This window comes from Alligator sinensis, unplaced genomic scaffold (assembly GCF_000455745.1).
Source record: "Alligator sinensis unplaced genomic scaffold, ASM45574v1 scaffold451_1, whole genome shotgun sequence".
NCBI lineage: Eukaryota > Metazoa > Chordata > Crocodylia > Alligatoridae > Alligator > Alligator sinensis.
Window position 1 is genome coordinate 225,321 of NW_005842097.1, and position 6,000 is coordinate 231,320.

At 43.2% G+C, this 6,000-nt stretch overlaps 1 long non-coding RNA gene across 2 annotated transcripts in view; it reads left to right on the forward strand.

Moving 5' to 3' along the window:
* LOC102370547 overlaps window positions 1-6,000 on the forward strand; it is a 54,501-nt gene that overhangs the window by 43,118 nt on the left and 5,383 nt on the right. For both annotated transcript variants that reach the window (XR_323898.2, XR_323897.2), the window contains exon 3: window positions 1,802-1,925. This is a non-coding gene — a long non-coding RNA (uncharacterized LOC102370547). The remainder of the gene's footprint in view (window positions 1-1,801; window positions 1,926-6,000) is intronic.

The window sequence follows — 6,000 nt, forward strand, 5'->3', positions numbered from 1 at the left end:
CCTATACATGGAAAGTATTGACAGAAAAAGGGTAGGTTGCCCCATAGCAATTTGGCAATCCCAAGAGTCTGAGATCACTTTTACACTAATTCTAAATATGAAAGATCCTCTAAAATAATTTGAAAAGGAACCTTCTTCTGGCACCATCTCTTGTCACAAAATATGCCCAGGTCCCAGGATATAAATCTTCCTGAAGTCTTGAAATGGAAAGCCCTGCAGTCCTGAACATGAAGCCTAGAGAAAACTGTGGGATTCCCTTCAGTCTCTATTGTGCCTTTGTAGACACTGTGTAATCAGAATGTCTTTATCTGCATGATTAAAAAATCTGTATTGTCTCCAAAATAGACAGATCTTTATTAGTTGTTGAGTAACATGCATTGCTTGTTGAGCTGTAAACACTTCAGTTGTATCATGAATCCACTTGTTCTGTAATTTTATTAGCTCACAGTCTCCACATAGAAGATGCAAGTTGAGTTTTATACTGTATGGTACTGTTAAAGGGAAACGTGTTTGTAGATAGAATCTCATAAATGTTCAGTCAAATTACAGGCAGCTGGATGCACCATCCAATTTTGCTAACGAGCTGTTTCTCTGAACTGCAAATCAACTTCCTGATTAGGTTTTCACTGCAATTGCCACTGCTCTATGTTATTTTCAACAGTAAAGAGCAGCGGAGATTTAGAGACGCAGAGAGATTTAGAGGGATAGATCTTTATTCTCCCAACCTTTCATTGTGGATGTAGAATGCAACCTCTTGGGTGCAGGACCTGTTTGTGTACTATGTCTTGCTTACTGAGGCCTTTGAGCGCTGTCAGAGTGCAACCATACGCATAAAAATAGTATAGCGATAATAATAAGCAGCTGTATATGGCCTTCCCATCCATAGATAGCTAAGTGCTTTCTTTATATGGGTGGTAAGAGGTATTATTCTTGTTTCATAGATGAGAAAATTGAAGCTATAGTTGTTAATAACTGGTCAGATGGTAAGTAAGTAGCAAAGTACTAGGTCTCTGGACTCTCAGCTCAGTGCCAACAACCCTCCACCCCTACACATGGTCAGACATTGCTGTTTGGTCCAGTGTGATTGGAAGAAAAGTTATTATAATTAATAAGTGACAGGGGGAATGCGAAATATATTTAGCTGCAACAAAGATTTTTTCACTTATAAATATATAATCGTGAGACAGAAATTTGCAAAGCATCCCCCATTAATTTTTTTGTCTGGTCAATGGGAAAGGATTATGGGAAATTAACTATCACAAACTATCTTTGTGGGGTGGAAGTCAACGGATCTGAGATTTGTTGTGACAATATTAAGGTGACAATGCAGGCTAAAGAGAAGGTTGAAGACAATGTTACCATCATCTGAGTGAAAGAGGCATTACAGATCATTCAGCTGAGGTACCTATACATCATAGACAGTTTTTGTTACTGGAATGCTTATTGGTACCAAAGTGGAGAATGTGGGCTGTGCAAAGTGACAACTCTGATTTTGGGTATCCAGCTAGAGAAAAACTGGGGACTGATTTCTACAGAGATTTTCATTTCTCATAAATTCCTGAAATTCATTTTTAAATTGTGTTGTGTTTGGTACCCCAAATCAGTGGTACACCCAAAAATGTTGGCTGCTCTACTATCAGCCCTAGCTTGTAGGATACAGTGTCCCAGGACCAAGATTAGAGAAGGAAAGCTCTGCTGAACTATCTGGTCAAACAAATACTGCTTCTCAGCCCTGGGAGCATCTATTTCCTATTTATAATACTGCATAAATCACTTCTCCTCCTTCTCTTTCCTTACCCAGGACTCTACATTTCATTCTTCCTGCTCTCCTTCAGTGAAGAAACAGACTATTTCCTGAGCAGCTGATCACTGCCTGCTGTGCAGAGGGAAGAAGAGTAATTAAAGTCTCTGTTCCACAAAGGAAGGTAAGTTGGGGCCATTCTGGCCACAGTCCTGCTTCCCTCTTCTCTATGCTATGCAGTGTTTCTGACAATGTTGTAGTATCTACTGGAACAGATCAGGAACCCAGATAGTTTGGCATCCTGCCTCTGACACTGAAAGGGCTAGATGCTTGAGAGGCTTTTTCTACCCAGTTCTAATAGTGGGAATCATCCTCAGCTTAATTCCAGCTCTCTCACTCTGTGGTGCTGGGGCTAAAAGTCAACAGTACTTTCTCTCATTTGAAGAAGGAGATACTGGAAAAAGTCCAAAGGGGGTCAGTTTTATTGTCCCTCCAAGGAGACTGAATAAACTTTCTCCAGTCACCTTCCCTGGGAAGTGTTTATTAGGAAATCAGGAAATAGCTTGGGCATATTATTAGAAAATCAGTGGCTGCCTTGAACAGTGTATGCCAAATGTTCCCCCAAGCTCATTATCTCACAGAGGCAAGACAGGAGGGAACAAGGTACCACCTCCTTCATTTGCGTCAGCCAGAGAAACAGCTCTCCAGCTAGCTACTAAAGCCTATTAACCTTTTCAGGGGGAACAGCCTGTATTTCCTGCAGCACAATTTCTTGTCTCTTCCTTGGGGCATCTGAAACAGCGTTAATTCCAGTTGTCTCTGCTTCATGCAGCTGTTAGCAGAAGATCTAAGGGTCAGGTTCAACCAGCTACCAAGGAGTGCTTTTGACTGTTCTTCCCAGTGCCTTTTTCAAATCCAACAATTACACTTTCTTTTTTCCAGAGCACCTGAGCATTGTTTTATTAATCTCTAGCAACTCATTGAAGTTGCTTTGCAATAACAAGGTTGTGGACGTTCAGGCTGCTTTTGACTCCTAGAAAGAGAGAGAGATTATCCTCCTCCCCCAACCACTTTCCAGCTGGTTTGTATTTTTCCATGTAAGTCTGGCTTAGCAGCATGACAGACTTTCAGAGGAATCTCCAGATAGCATAGTACTTCTGTGCACACCCTCTCCAGGCCTTCACCTTAGCCACTAAGGTCAGGTACCCAGGTACTACAAGTAGAGGACACTACAGGATAAGAACCTGAACAGAATAGAGGACATCCCCAGGGATCCCCAGCTGTTTATATGACCAGACAGCCAGGCAAGAGCTGATCATTGAGCAGAAACCAGTCAAGATGTAGAGGCAAATTAAAGCCACGTTTGCTCACATAGCAGTTGCACTGATGGTAGCTGTGGAGTGACCAATGAGCCAGCCCAGTGCATCTAACTTATTTGGTTCACATATTATTCCAAGATAGCGTGAATTTAGGTCTGATATACTTTGCTTAATCCTTCTGCAGAACTAGTAGAGAGGCTGAGTCCAAAATGAAAGACAGTAAAAAAAAAAAATAGCAGAGTGAGCATTTTTCATAACTGTCTGCTTACTTGCAAATGGCTGTAGCACTGCAGCTCTTCACTGTATTCCATTCGTTGATGGGCTCTTCATGTGTTAAAAGGAATCACACCGAATTACTTTCTGCAGCAGCTATTGTTCCCCAGTTTAAAATATACTCAGAGGTTAGTTTCTGTGAACATGTTTGAACTATTGTTCCTGGATCCTCCCTTCACCTGCTCTTGCATACACCATTGACCAAAACTGTAAGGGCAATAGCTATCTTTTTAATGCATATTTCTGTGGTGCTGACCAAAATGGAGCCTCAGTTAGAGCCTCAGAGCTGCACTGTAATAATGATTATCAATTAATGTGATTAAATAATCCATATTAATCAAGATAGTGATTAAATGAATCCAGAATGGATTCATTCAGCAGCAATAACCCTGGTGTCAGAACATTGAGACAACAGGACAAGGGGTATGGCTAAAACTTTCCTCGGGGTGTTCCAATATTTGCTATACAAAAGGGTGGTACCAGGGAAGCAAAGGCTATCATTCTGAATAATGTTTTGCCATAAGTGCAGGAGTTTGAATTTATTAGCAGTTTTTTATTTGCAACAGATATGGTGGAAAAATGCTGCAGCCACACTGCAGTTAGCATAGTTGTCACTTCCTAATCTGGTCCTATATCCGAGGGTCACATTCTGAATCCTTTTCTCAAGACAACAAGGTACCACTCAACAAGCGTAAAGATGGTAAAATAAGACCATATACATGAGAGTTAAAACTATCTTAGGGAACTTAGTCCAGACTCCAAAACCTCATGCATATTATTTATTTGTGTACTACTCAGCAGTACATCCAACATAGTTTTAAATACCTCATAGTATTTAGTTGGGTACATTCTTATAGATCTCAGAGGTATTTTTTCTTACCTACTCCATTTGACCTTACACAAAAGGGAGAAAACTTTTTCAGTGTGACAAGCTGATAAATGATAGCAGTCATGAAACAGTAACAGGCGTATTATACTGTGGTATTACCAGTACTCTCATTTTTGTTGTGAGTTCATGGTATGTAGCTGTGCTCCATATGCAGTTCAGGGTAGCAAGTTCAGCCTGAAAGCATGAAAAAAGATTGTATATTTTATCACTCATGAGCAAGAGGCTGACTTGGAAACAGTCATACAGCCATTCAGGAAAATGTACTCTATTTACCTTGGAATTACGAGCCCCGGAAAAAGATTTCCATCTTTGTAATCTGTGTTCTCCGTTGTATATTCAATTTGAGGTAGGGAAGTGAATGAGGCAAGTGGCCTTGGAAGTCATATAATGTGAATGAGTTGGGGTGGGGGGTGAAATATATCAATTTCCATCCCTGATAACAGGAAGGACCTGAAACAGCCAGTATTTGACTTAAGCATCATTTGTCATCTTTTGCAGTGTGCTCTGTCGAGTAGCAGATTTGATCCTAAAAACAGGGGTTTTTCATGGAACCACAATTAATATGATTCACTCAGATTAATTGAAGCCAACATGAAAGCAATGCCATTGCACTCCCTGAGCTTCCAAATAAATATGGAAGTATCCACGGGGAACCTCTTCGTACTTTTCCTCTCCCATCTCCCTTTCTTATCTTTTTTTTCCTTTTTTACTTCCTTTTTTCCTTTTTCTTTTTTTCCTTTTTTACTTCATTTTTTACTTTACATTGCTGCTGCTATATTTCCTTTCTTGTAACATTGGCTTCCCAGGTCCGTATTAAGGATGCAGTCATACTCTGTACTGCTATGTACTGGAAAGCAGGTGGGTAGGGATTGTCTCCCAAGCATGCAGTAGGTCAGAATCTTTCCTTTCCTAGTTCTCTCAAAAGGTGATGGGTTTTTGTGTTGGTCGGTGTGTCGCAGAGCACCTCGGTGCTCTGCTCCTAGAGAGGAGAGACTGCCAGGGAGAGAGAGCGAGCCCTGGCAGGTCATAACGAGCCCAGCTGCGGGTTGCCGGGGCAACTAAGGAGAGCCAGCTGCCTGTAGGAGGCAGGGCCTGGCCCTTATAAAGCCCAGGGCTGAGACTAGGCTGCCAGTTCCCTGCCAGCAACCAGAGAGGCAGGAGCTCCCTCGGCTGAGAGATGGGTAGAAGTCCGATGGCCAGTACAGCTCATGAGTGCTCCGAAGGTTGGAGTAATGGTGCTAAGTTATAGCCAGGCAGCTTACTGTGTAGTGGCTAGGTGCCATAGGTTTTAGTTGTAGCCAGGAGGCTTGAGTTTATGTTTGGCTTTGATACGACACCGGAGGCTTGGGTGAGGCTGTAGGGGTTGGAGGAGGCCTCATGGGGACCCCAGAGGTGTGGGGCCCCTGAGCGCAACCAGTGGGTTGCGGGCAGGGAACAGACCCCGGGTTGTATGCAGGGTACATAGACCCCAGCCCCAGAGTGGGGCAGTATTGAGAAGCCCGAGGCGGGCATGGCAAGCCCCAAAGAAGGAGAGTGCCATATTGCCCCAGAGGGGGCATGACGAGCCCCAGAAGAGGGCACTAGCGCAACCAGTGGGTTGCGGGTGGGGAACAGACCCCAGGTTGTATGCGGGGTACATAGACCCCAGCCCCAGAGTGGGGCAGTATTGAGAAGCCCGAGGTGGGCACGGCAAGCCCCAAAGCAGGGGAGTGCCATATTGGTTTATTGAGAAGCCTGAAGTGGGCACGGCGAGCCCCAAAGAGAGGGGGCGCCGTAGC